Source organism: Pteropus medius, unplaced genomic scaffold, assembly GCF_902729225.1.
Source record: "Pteropus medius unplaced genomic scaffold, Ma_sr-lr_union100, whole genome shotgun sequence".
Taxonomy (NCBI): Eukaryota; Metazoa; Chordata; class Mammalia; order Chiroptera; family Pteropodidae; genus Pteropus; species Pteropus medius.
The window spans coordinates 10,188,648-10,203,017 of NW_024354875.1; positions in this window are offsets into that span (position 1 = coordinate 10,188,648).

Here is a 14,370-nt window from a genome sequence, read left to right on the forward strand (position 1 = left end):
TGGGCGATATCTACTAATATCAATGATCAATAATCAATAGTTAATGTCTATGCCTTACCTCTATTTAAATATTTTAAAAATCATCCTTGCTCTCTGGATCTGTTCATTGTCCTTGGGGAAAATGAAACCTAAAACATAATCTTAAACAACTACAGAGTAACTGAGGTTTTTTCAATCTACCAGAACTATACAGAAAATCTCCAAAATGCTGCCCATCTATATTTAAGCCAAAGCAAATAAGTGCCATGAGGCGGCACCAAACCACAGATGAGACCAACATGGATTTGGATCTTGTTGGTAGATGCATCTCACAGAACTTCCAGCTTGCTGGACAACAGCAGAGCCCCTGCCCTTTCATTAACCTCAGAATAATACAATCCTGATTTTTACATGATATATTATTGTTTGGATCTCATTTATCTTGACTTAGAGAGATTTTGCTCTACAAATAAATAAAACAAGAAGGAGAGAAGTTGGAGACAGCAATCCATTAGTAAAGCCCAACAGAAAATTCTGCATAAAAGAGACATCACGAGTTTGAGTTTGGACGGCAGAATGTCTAACGACTGACTGTAAAGGATACCTGTATGTAATTCTAGAAACTAGAGAAGTACTCAATTCCGTTGGAACTAGCTATGGAAACTGCAGAAGGTGGGCATGGAAAGGGAGGGCAGAGCCTCTGAGGCAAAGCAGACAGCTAGAATAAAATCTTCCAGAAGAAAAGAACATAGCAATTTAAGAACCTTGTTGTGCACACATCTGGCAGTGTGGCCAACTCTTGAAAAGATCAGTGGGGATAGAGTAATGTACAAAGTAGAATGTGCCTAACGTGTCATAAATAGTCAAGAAATATTTGTTGATAGATGTTATATCTACTGTGAAATAATTCTATCAGTATAATTAATCAATGATAATTAGTACTAAACTGAAATCTAAAAAATGACATGCTAAAATAACTCAATTTTAAAACTTTAATCTGTAACTTATGGTCTACTGACCACATTCTCCTTATTATGAACTAAAATGTATTAACTAGATAACAGCAAAAGGGCTCATCGATAACAATGATAGTCTTAAACTTGTACCATTCTTCAGAATTCAATTCAGCTTCTGAATAATGTTAATAGTAATTCATTTGTTCGAGTGTTCACAAAACTCATCAGATACTATAAAAGAAATGAAAGGCAGTTGAGTAACATAAGTAATCAAGTTAATCTTCAACATTTTCTTTGCTCTATGGATGGTCATGCCCCATCAGATATTAAAAGGGTTTTAGTAAAGTGTGTTAAAGAAGGCGGGGGAACTTTCTTGAGATGTCAAAGAGAAACCCCTTTCATTTCAAAAGGATCTACTTATATTTGATCAGGACACATATAGAGTAACTTTTTCTAAATATCTGTATATTTTAACTTCAAATATGTTATTTGAAGTTAAAAATGAATAACATCTTTCATACAAAACAAAGTTATACCTAACCTGTCATTTTAGTGAATAATTTTACTTATAGTTTTTAAAATATCTTAATATTTTTATTTTACCCAAAATGTATATGAACTTGAAGAGAAAAATATTTATAACTACATCTTTATTTTGGAAGAAGTAAATGAATCTGCTCAATAGTTTCCATAGTCGAACGGTTATAACTAAATTCTTCATCTTCTGAGTATTACTGAAATAGTTTATTTCGTAGTATCTATAGATTATTTTTGAATGTGCAAAGAAAATTATAGCTCAAGCATTATAATGAGTATTACTATATTGAATCCATCAGACTATGCTGAGTTGGAATTGCATGTCCTAGGATTTTTTTTAATAAAGATTTTCTGTACCCATGCCAAGAAGCTCTGATTCAGTAGGTCATTGGATGGACACAGAGATTATTATTTCAAAAAAATTCCTAATCATTGTGGTGCAGGAATTTTGACCAGATTTGGAGAAAAAAATAAGCAAACATTTAAATAAGCACTGCACTCAACTTTCTAGTTAGCCAGCAAAGGTTTTCCAAAGAGTTAACAGTACGAAAAAGACAGTACTGTTTCCCAAAAGCTACAGCATAAGTTTTGTTCATTGTGTGGAAGGATAAATATATGTTTTTGGTTTTAATAACCAAGCATATCTTGAGTGAAAATATAACCTAGATAAAGAGTCATTTTAGGACTTTTTTTTAAAACTGGGAACTTCCCCTCCCCCTTTAGCTGTCTGCAGAAATAGATTATTTCTCCTAATTTCCTGATTTAGTTATAGTCATAGTGTACATAAAAACAGATTTGATTTTCTTGGAATCAAACATGAAATGAAAGCCAAGGCCTTATCACTGAAACAAGACAGCAGTTTTGCAGAGCTGTGTACATCCTTTGAACTCAGATGACATTGTCTCAGAGGAAAAGATGTTTGATGAGTTTTTTACACTTTAAAGCTTTTGCTAAGGAAAATGAGCTGGGGATCTCTTTTGGTAGAATTGAAGAGGGGGTGGATCATTTCGTCTTCAAAAGATGAGGGAAAAAGTGTCATTTTCTATTTCCCTTAAGTACCATTCTTTCAAATACTTGTGTGACAAGAGGTTCAACAGGCTTAGATTTGGGGTTTTATTTTTCCAGAAACGCATGGAGGACTTAAATGGCCCTGCACTTCAAAAAGAAGAGAGAAAGGAAAAAAAAAATCTCCTAGAAAGAAGAAAATGGTGCAGCAAACTTTTAAAAAGTATATTTCATAAAATTGTTTCAATTAATACATCTTTCGATTTTAAAGGAAATTAACAATTGAAACTCAAAGCTGAATTAACTAACATTATACACATGTAATTCAAGTTGCCAATGTAAAACAGAGTGAGAGGTGCTCCTAGAGATACAAACTTCTAAATGCATTTGTTCATTCAACAAATATATATTATGTGTCAAGATCTGTACTAAGTGCTGTGTCTGTACACAGAAGAGGAGGTCATGTTGAGTAAATAAAGAATAATGAAAAATAAGATGAGAAATAAGGAGGAAAGCATAAAATAGTCAGAGATTAAGTGATGAATAATGCAAAGAAGAGAAGTTAAAATTGGAAGGATTGAATGTGTTGAGAACTGTGGAAGATCTGGTGTTTTGCACTGCTTACATGCTAACGAATTAATCTGCCGCAGTTTCATAGATAGTGGCGGAAGACAGAAGATTCATGGGTCAGAGACTAAGGATATTTACTCTCAGCACAGCAGACAATGTGTTCTTTATGTCCACATCAGCTTCCCTTGCTTCACAGGTCCCAAGGAGGCAATGTGTAGATGGGCTCGAGTGGATAAAGTGCACTCAGTGGGTTTGTGTCACAGCTGAGGAACTTCGTAATTAGGAAACCCCGATATTATTAGTTGAATAAGGGCAAACCTATTCAACTAATATTTGCCCCAAAGGGAGACATAATTTGCATTATCCTGAACAATGAACAAAACTCCCCGTTGCTCCAGAAGAAGGCACTATACCTGCCAAGATTATTTGCCAAACAAAATCCTTGAAAAGCTTCTCCATAACCAAGCCATTAATGCCTCTAGCTCATGAACGGTCAGAAATGCAAGAGACCCATGGAGAATTGCCTTAGCATAGGATATAGAAAGCACAGCAATTTCAATTAGCATTCTTGCAACATCGTGCCACTTTATACCTTAATAGACCGCTACTTATAATTTTATCCATGTCCTAATTACTGGTGGTGAACAAAAACAAAGCTCTCAGCCTTATTGTGCTCTTTCACAGAGGGTACTACAGTCCATTTGAAACGAACAAGATAGAAAAGCTACTCTTGGGTTTCAGGATGTCATAGTAGTGATTATAATATAAAATCTTACAATAATAACCCAAACTCCATTTCTGAGAAGTTATGTTACCTGTTTAGGAGGTTTCTTTGCCTTGTTTTCAGTTTGGGAAAATAACTTTTTAGATGCAAATTTTATATCATTGCTTTGAGGTCTGGTGTTGTTTCATTCTACCAATAGAGAATAGCTTCAATGGTATGTGATACATTATTTAATAATTGACCCTCTGAAAACTAAAGCCCCAAGTTGTAGCATTTGCCAATTTATATGGTGTAAATACATCCATCATGGACAATTTCAAGCTATCAACACGATGTCACTGAACACAAGGTTGAGAAGATATGTTCACACTTGAGTCTTGCAAGATGGTTTGAGCCTGCTCCAGCACACTGCTAGATAGCTCCATCAGTTACTTATGTGTTCCATTTGTGATAAGACTCAATGGAAAATAGGAAGGCTATGACTTTGTTTGTAGTTGGCAAAATAAAATTTGTACCTAAGTATGATGAGAGCCAGGTCATTACAGAGAGAATAATCAAAGTCCTCTTTTATTGGCAAACATGAGATTTATATGTAACCATATTTATCAAAATAGAGGGCACAGATCCATCAGTCAGTATCTTCTCCCATGTGCACACATACACATCCTGATAACTCACCAGCATGTTTCTCCAAAACTCAGCTCAAAAAAATTTCAGCTCATGGAACTCATACCTAAATCACTTCTCATCACAATCTACCATCCTCTATTCTATTTGTTCCCATAACATCTTCAAGTCTTTTTATCGAGTCAAGGAAATTCTCAGGCTTTACCTCTTTTATGTCTTGATCTCCTCACTTTCTCTATTCTATTCCTCTGGAACTCTTTTGAGATGCATTCTATTCTTCCTATCTCTTAGTCATTCATTCACATTTTACATTGTTGTTAGTACTTAAGCACATTCTAGGAGGTTGTGCTTAAGCACATTCTAGGAGGTTGTGCTTAAGCACATTCTAGGAGGTTAGTACTTAAGCACATTCTTCAAGTCTATCTTCAAGTTTGCTAAAATTTTCTTTACCTGTCATTAATGTTAATGTATCTTTTGAATTTTTGATCTCTGTATTTTTTTCTTAGTATCAAACTTTACCTGAGACAAAGAAAGTGGAAACTAATTTTTGGCTGAGAGTTTTGATTAATTGGTATCTATTACAATATAATTAACAGAAACTGATAAAGTAGATTTGCTAGAAATTTTACATCTGCATTACTTTTAGAAATTAAAAGGAAAAGCTTACCCCCTACAATGCTATTAAAGTTTCAGGATTTGTTATATACTCATGAGAAAGTAGATATACATTTTAAGATTATTTCACTTCTAAAGATGAGAAATACAAGTTGCTAATATTTTCCACAAGACACAAGTTTTTTCATAAGAAGTTTTTATACAGAAAAAATCTTTAGTTCATTTCTACAAAAAGGACAGAAAGAAAAGAAAAAAAAATTAAAACTTCACTAATTCTTAGTATTGCTTATTTTTTCAGCTAGAAAAGTGAAATACCTTCTATCCATGATAATGCAAGTAATCCTTCAATCATATTCCAAGAGTGACAAATTTATGTGAAGTAAATTATCTTTTAGGTTATATTGTTTCATTAAGACTCAAAAATATCTGTTGTTTGGTCAAATCTAGTCTCTAAGAGTTACATTTGGAAAAGAATTATATGAATGATTGTTTATAATGTCTTGCATCCAAAGTCACCTACTCAGAAATGTCACCACTGAAAACTCCACACCCATTTATCTTTATCTGGATACTCTCCTTTTTTTCCTGTTTCTATAAATTATCTGTGACTTAATGCCAAGGCCAATACCTTATCTTTCACCTACTCAAGGTCATTGCTTCAGTAATGATCCCTTTTGTGTGTTATATCAACAATTTTTTCCTCTTGACTGCATCTGTCCAATCAGCATAGAATCAAGCTATTATTTTCCCTTCTGAAAAACAAAACAAAACCATTCATCATATTTCCCCCTCAAGGCACTGCATATCCAATGCATGTCTAACTTCTCTTTAGATCATGATTTCTTGGAAAAGGTGTGCATACTTACCATTTGCTGATCTTGCCTTGCTTTCTCCACAGTGCTTACTACTCTTGGACATATTTTATATTATATGTTTTATATTCTCATTTGTTTATTACCTGTCTCATTCCAACCAATGACATTAAATATTTCTGAGAAATTGTATACCTGGAGCTTGGTGCTGTGTCTAGAAAAAAGTAAATGCCTCACATACATTTGTTGAATGACTTAGTAACAGAGAAGGTACACGCAATTTTTTTTTCTATAATAGCATATGTAACATTTGATTGCAAGGAATTTCACATTTCTTTTATTTTCTATCTTATAAATAATCTAAATATGGCCTGTCTTCAACTACTTTCTTTAGTGAGAAATTAAATTTCCATCACACTTTGCCCTTTAATTCTACACCTAACTTTCAGCCTTGAAATAACACAGGATTCCCAGTTTCTTCTGTGGGCCTCAGAGAAGCTCCTCATGCAATTATGAATGTCTCTGAAATGCTCCTTGTCCAAGTTCAGGGACATAATTTGAAACAGGTGGTTCTGATGCTATTGGCAAAATTTGGAGTCTGGAGATGTGCCCACCCGACATCCCAGAATCCTTGTAGTTGTGGACTGTTTCACTTCTCGCTCCTAAAACCTTCAACTATTTGCCCCATTTTTTCTCATTTTAATTTTTGTTTCTATCTTCTTACTTTACTGACAAAGTGTTGCAATCAGAAGAGAACTTCCACTGACTCAAACACCGCATCTAACTGCATAATTGCACCTTTCCCAAGTGCTCTGGCTTCAGTCCTGTTAGAATGAATGAGCTGCTCATGCTTCTAGCGAAGACCAAGATCAGTAATGCCAAGGTCCTATTCAGTGTCTGAGGTCCTATTCTCGCTCCTCTGCTTCAGGACAGCATTCTATCTGGCATCATTAATTTTCCCTTCTATAAGATCATCCTCCGTGGCATACACAAATGCTGCTATTTCTTCATCTAAAGACAAACAAACAAAGGACAACAATAAAACTCTCTGACTCCATCTCTCTCTCATGTAGCCACACTATTTCTTCTACTTCGATTCTTTCCTGTAGAGTAAAACTCCAATAAGATATGTGTACCTGCTATTTTCAATCTATTAAAATAATATTTTATCAACCATATCTCACAAAAACTGCTTTTATCAGTTACAATGTTGCCAATTTTATTTGTAATTTTGCCAATTTTATTTTCCTTGAATTAGCAACAGCATTTGAAAATTTATAAATATTTCATTCTTGAAAAATGTTTTCACTTGCTTTCTAGGACATAAAATTCACCTGTTTCTTGTTGTTCTTGTTTTGTTTTGTTTTGTTTTGTTCCCTTACTGGCTGCCTTTTGTAAGTCTCTGTTGTTGTTGTTGTTTTTTTTTTTCTCTCTCCCAACCTTTAAATTGAGCACAGGACTCAGTCCTTGAAACTTTTCTTTTTCCGTATGCACTCACTCTATAGGCTATCACATCCAGTCATGTGGTATTAAATGTTATTTTTATGCTGATAACTTCCAAATTTATATTTAACCTGGACTTTTTCTCTGATCTCCAGACTTCTACTTCTAACTGTGTATTCGTCAACTCCACTGAAATGACAAAACATATTTCAAAGTTAACATGTACTACAACCCCATGTACTCCAATGCATCAAAACCAATTCCTCTAAAGTCTTTCCCAACTCAATTAATAGCAACTTCATTTTTCAGTTGTTCAGGCTATCCAATTGATTTATCTGTTGGTGCTCAAGAGGAAATTCTGCTGGATTCACTTTCAAAAACACAACTAGAATGTGACCACTATACCTGCTGCCACCCTCTGGTCTGAGTCCCAATCATTTCTGCCATGGATTATTTCAATAGTTTGCTAATTGGTGTCCCTGATTCTAGTCCTACTTTTTTTCAGTCAATTCTTCATATAACAAACAGAGTGATCTTGTAGAACTGTGAGTCCAATCATCTTAATGTTTTCCCTTCTCACTCAGATTTTCAAAAAGATCAGGGGACTCACATGATTTGGTCCTCTATTACTTCTGTGACATTATCCCCTCTATTCTTCTCTTTCTCTCACTCCTCTACAGTGACACTAACTTCCATGCAGTTTTTCAACTACTTAGACACAAATCTCCTCTGGAGAATTTGTACTTGCTTTTCTCCCAGCCCAGAATACCCACCTGCTACCTTTAAATTCACATGACTAGCTAGACCACATTTTCATTAGGTCTTTCCTTCCTGAGACCTCTTTTCTCAACCAACTTAAAATTTTACACTTCTTTGGTATTTCAAGAGTAATTTCACTGTTTTTATTTTTTTCTCTTTATCAATGATTACATCTAACATTATATATTTTAATTATTTATCTTTTTCTTTAACTAATATACTGTATACCTAAAGCCTACTATATTGCCAGGCGCATAGTAAGTGTTCAATAAACAAATAGATGTAGCCTCCAGATTAATGTGTTCGCCAATGCTGGGCAGCTGCTCGGGAGTGGAGCACAGTTCTCCTCCAATGAAGGAAACCCAACATTCTTTCTCATGCTAGTCTCAAGGAGTCTAACTTTTTTCAGTCTAAGTGAATCTTTTCTTCCCCTTTCTCACCTCCTTTAGTGTCCAACTCACTACATCTGTTCAGAGGGCCTACAAACTTCAGGTTTCCTGCCAATCACACACTCACGCATGCATGCACACAGTAAATATTACCCTAGCCTCAAGAACCAAGACCAAAATCAGATAAATTATTGTGATAAGGAAGGGAAAAAAAACTCTTCATCAGAAATTTATCTGGACCATATATATACGTCAGAGTTGTATTGCTGGAACATAGTGCATGCGTATATTTTATTTTGCTAATTTTTGCCAGATTTGTTGTCAGAATGGCTCCAGTTACAGTTCTACCAACAATGTTGAGCTAATATAATCTTTTTTTTTTTTTGCTGTGATTACTGGGGAGTTTATGCTTATATTTATATACTGATCAGATATTAGAGCATTCCTTAAATGAATTGTTTATTAAAATTTTATTTTCCACTTGAGCTGCCTATTGTTTTTCCATTGAGTTACACAAATCTTTTGTGAATTTAGGTATTTTCCAGTACTCTTTGGTTTTTTTTATAACTTTGTCTTTAATGCTTTATAATTAACAAAAAATTTTAATTATTGCGTAGTCAAATCCATATAGTTTTGTTCTTTTCTTTTTAATTTAGGGATACCGTTTAAGAAAGTTCCATTTTGAAATATATTTTTTATTCATTTTATTGTGTCAGCATCATGGTTTTACCTTGCAAATATAGATTTTAATTCATCTGGGGTCCATCTTTGCCCATGATCTAATGTAGGGGCCCAGATCTATTTTCCTTGATTTAGTGAGTATATCTTGACACTATCTACTAAAAAATCTATTTCTTTTTGTTTATGTTATGGTATAGATGCCATCTTTGTATTTTACAGTCTTTTTCTGAGCTTCTCCTGAAATGTTTTTTAATACCATTTTGAACTATGTCTATATCTGACAGGGCAAGTCACCAGTCTTTGCTCTTCTGTTTCAGAATAAACTTAGATAATTTTTGACACTTATTCTTTGGAAATTCTGGAAAGAGTTTGTTGCATTCCTTAAAAATTCAGCTGATTTGAGGGAAACTGACAAATCTCAGGAATGGGTACAGGCAGTAGAAAAGACCCATGACAAAGAGGGAGCTCAGAAAGCAAAAAGGCTATACCATTCAGCAATAAAGTGTCCAATAAAAGTAACCCAGAAACAAATGTGGTTTGACATCCTTGCTGCTGGCACCCCCCCTGAAAAGGTAAACCAACAACCCAATACTGTGTTGGTCAGCCTGCGTAATACCTTAAAACCTAAACAACAGGTCAGAACATCCACCATCTGCCCTAACAATCCCTGGTACCATGCTCCAGCAAAAGCTTCAGGGATATAGTCCTATTTGAGATAAGTGCCTTCCAATCCCTGGATTATAAAATGTAGGCCAAGATTGTCCCCAGATGAAAGCCATTGGAGGCAATTTGAGGCCTCATCATTAGTTCGTTATTCACTGGAGCCCCAGAAGCAAACAAAAGGTGAAGGTTCTAGTTGACGCGGGAGCCAAATGTACTCTAATACATGATAACCATCAGAAGTTTTATGGTCCTCTCAGTACCATCGATAATTACAGAGGGCAAGTGGCTATGCTCAGTAAAGTCCCTTTGACACTACAAACTGGTTGTTCTTCCCAACAAAAATACGAGGTTTTGTCTCTTCAATATCAGAAAACATTTGGGCATTGGTATCCTACAAAGTCAAACTTTGTGAACCTCTCTCAATGAATTCCGCCTCTGGATTAGACTAATCAAACCAGTGCTGAGGGAAAATGCCAGCTGAGAACCAGTAAATCTACCACTCCCATGAAGAATGATAACTGTCAAACAATATAAATTGTCTCGAGGCGGGGGTGGGGGGGTAAGATATAAGAGAATAAGAAAAACTGTTAAGAACTGAACCAAGTAGGTATTGTACACAACTGTCCACAGTGCTTTCAAAAGTCTGGTATGGCTGGTAAAAAAAAAAAAAAAGCCAGTTGGCTTATGGCAGATGACTGTGGACTACTAAGAACTGAACAGGGTAATGTTTCCTCAAATCCATGCCTCATTCCCACTATGTTATGTACCTTGGGCATGGTACTGGGAATGCACCATTATGCACTAGACTTAGTAAGTGCTTTTTTCAGTCTACCTCTGGTCTCTGAGTCACAAGATCAATTAGCCTTCACATGGGAGAGGCAACAATAGACCTTTCAAGTGCTTCTCCAAGGCTACCTAACAGCTTTAATATACATCATGAGATGATAGTCTGAGAACTGTTCCTGTTCTTCCCCACATCAGTAGAATGGGATCATTACATTGATAGTATAATGTCAGCATGTGAAGACTTGCCTCTGCTACAGGATATTCTGTAGACTTTGCTGGAACATCTGCAAGGGAGAGGATGGGCAGTGAACCAACAAGAAATTCAAAGCCCAAGCACCACTGTAGTTTTGGGGATTTATCCATTCAGGTAAGATGCAGTTTGTCCCAGAAGCAGTGATTTATAAGATGCAAGCAAAACTATAGAGTTTTCTAAGAACATAAAAGAGATAATAACTGTTGTAGTAATTTGGAGAGTTTTGAGGACTTTTATTCCCTATCTGGCATAACGTCTTCATCCCTTATACTGTCTGGTAAAGAAAGAGCACATGTGAGACTGGGGATCAGAACTGCAAGCTGCCATTGAAAAGGCAAAAATACTAGTAGAGCAAATTAAAATTCTGGGTATCTCTCAAAGCAGGGCTGCCATTTAAGTTACATGTGTCTGTGACTCTAGAAGGTGTGGGTTGGGCATATGGCAGAGACACAGAAGGAGAGAGTACCCCTAAGATTGTGGTACTCAGGTATGTAGGCAGAAACCCTATATATCTCCATAGAGCAACAGCTCCTAACAAAGTATGCAACATTATTCTAGGTAGAGCCTCTCATGAAAGAACAGCATATCCTGGTATGAACGTCCCTTTCTATTAAGGGTGAGTTGAGAATATCTTCCATTGACCCACTGCTACCACGGCTCAAACTCCCACACTGGCTGAGTGGTGTATCTATTTGCAGCAGAGGAGCATCCTCTCCACCAGCTCACCATCTCTAGAAAAGCAGGGGCTACTAGGTCCTGTAGAGTATGTAGATCCTCCAAATGCCCTGTCCCTATTCCAGTGGCAAGCCCTGTGGTCTGTAGAAGGGGAATGAAAGAAATTCCTACTGATTCCTGATATACAGATGGATCTAGCTGGGGCAACCCACCCACATGGACCACATTCACTCTTTATCCCAGCACTGACACCATCTGGATGGAAACAGAAACAAGCCACAACAGCCAGAGTACAGAACTCAGAACAGTTTTGTTTTTGACTGCTCACAAGACCTGACTGTTAATCATTTGTGCTGATGGTTGGGCTGTTCTACAAGGATTAATACTATAAATTGAAAAATGGGAAGCTGAGAGATCGATGATCATGAATAAATCCTTGTGCGGTCAGGATATATGGAAAGACTTTTGGGTTCACAAGAGCCTCATGCAGTCCTCACTGTTTTCAATGCCCCAGTTCATATGGCACTGACACCCCTGGCAATTAGGCAACTGATGCCTTAGCTTGAATATGAACACTAACAATGGACCCTCCAGTAGATATAGCATATTAGATGGGTAGAAAGAACAACTACTATAGCACCAGGGTAGGATGACATTTCCAAGGATGCCGAATTGCCAATGAAATATAGAGACTTGGTTAATACAGTAATAGTGTGTCCCCTGTGTTCTAAACAACACCCAAGTCTGAGGCCATTCAACAGTTCCCAATCAGTGAGAGATTGGAAAATTAAACATATCTGTCTTTTCCCTCCAAATGAGGGTTATTATATGCCTTGGTTTCTATACACATTGTATCTGTACTAATCCAAGCTTTCCTCTGTTGCCCCACAAACCAGGCTGCCACCATTCAGGGATGAGAGAAGCTGGGTGCCATGTATGAATACTTTCATCAAATAAGCAGTGAACATAGGTCATATTTTAAGATTTATGCAAGACTGGGAAAAAGACCATGATATTGAATGGAGGTTCCATCTTCCACACAAGCAGCAGTTGATAGAAAGAAACAAACACATTAGGATTTCAGTCAAGATGGCAAAGTAGGTAAACGCTGTGTTCGCTTCCTCCCATAACCACATCAAAATTACAACTATAGAATAGCCATCATTGAGAATATAGTAGGTGTTCTAAAGTCTAGCTGAACAGAAGGACATACAGAAGAAGTCACACTGAGGACATACAGAAGAAGTCACACTGAGATTCTTAGGAGGGACAAAGACAGTGAAAGGGCTTGTTACACACCCACATGTGGCAGCTAAAAATTGGGAGGGATGCCTCTGCTGTTGAGTCTCCCCTGAGGAGCAAAGAGACACGGCCCCTCCCCATACCCCCATCCTAGGGTTCTAGTGCCAGGAAGAAGAGTCACCATAACTTCTGGTTATGAAAACCAGCGGAGATTGTGGCTGAATGAAATGGAGGGCAGCTAGAATTCTAGGCATTCCTCTTAAAGAGCACTCACAGGAACTTGCTTGTTGGTAGACTCACTCTGAGCTCCAGCACTGAGCTCTAAAGCCACCAGAGACATCTGGGGAGGAACTGAATTGTCTGGCTTCAGGGCAAGGGCTGGGAAAGCGGCTTTTTCCCAGACACAAGTGCTGGCAGAAGCTATTGTCCTTGTGTTGCCCCCAGCAAACTGTATGCATAAGCAGGTGCCATATCTGAGCCTTTATCAGCCTAGTTCCCTGGTGATTTTCTGAGACCCTAACCCACCCAACTTGCAGGCCCACCCATGCCACTTTCAGTAGCTTTTCCATACAAACAGCCTGTCATGGTTCATGCTGTTAACTTTTCTAAAACCTCTCAAAGTTTCACAAATCAAAATGAGCAGCATCTTGTCTCAGTAGACCCCATACCTCTTGCTAAGCAGCCCAAGTCTGGCAGTAGCAGCAGATTTGGCAGACCAGCAGACTCTCCTGCACACCTCCAAGCCTAGATCAAGTGAAAACCATCTGCAGATTACTTCGTAGCTCATACCAAGTGGCCACAGGCAGGGCATAGATAGTAGCTGATCTTGGTCTGCATCAGAGTCCCTCTCAAGAGACCCCAGAACACCTGGTGGCCAGCTTCAGACCACACCAAAGCATCACCAGTTACCTACACAAATGAAACACCCAACGGGCAGACTGAGTAGGCACCAGAGTCTCGCTAAAGTCTCTGCTCCATAGGATCAGCTCGTGCACAACAACTTTTCTACTGCAGTCACAGCTAGTCCACACAACCAATCATCCACACAACCAGTCAGCCTGAGTGACAATTCCTCTCACTGATGTGCAGACAACAATCAAAGCTCAACTATAACAGGAAGGCATACACAACCCATCTTCGGTTACAAGGGAGACTATGCCACTGGGCCCCACAGGACACCTACTACATAAGACCACTCTACCAAGACCAGGAAACATAGCAACTCTACCTAATAGAAGAAACATAGGGAAGCAGCCAAATGAGGAGACAAATAAACATGTTCCAAATGAAAGAATAGAACAAACGCTCAGAAAAAGAACTAAATTAAATGGAGTCAAGCAATCTACCAGATGCAGAGTTCAAAACACTGGTTATAAGGGTGCTCAATGATTTCAGTGAGAACTTCAACAAAGAGATAAGAAACATAAAAATGAAGATAGAAACATAAAAAAGAAGTCAAAAGGAAAGAATTCAGTGATTGAAATGAAGAATATATTAGAAGGAACAGCAAGAGAAGATCAAATCAGTGATTTGGAAGATAGCGCAGCAGAAAACATTTATCCAGAACAGTAAAAAAAAATTTTTTTTTCAAAAAGTGAGGGCAGTTTAAGGGGCTTCTGAGACAACATTAAGCATACCTATATTCTCATTGTAT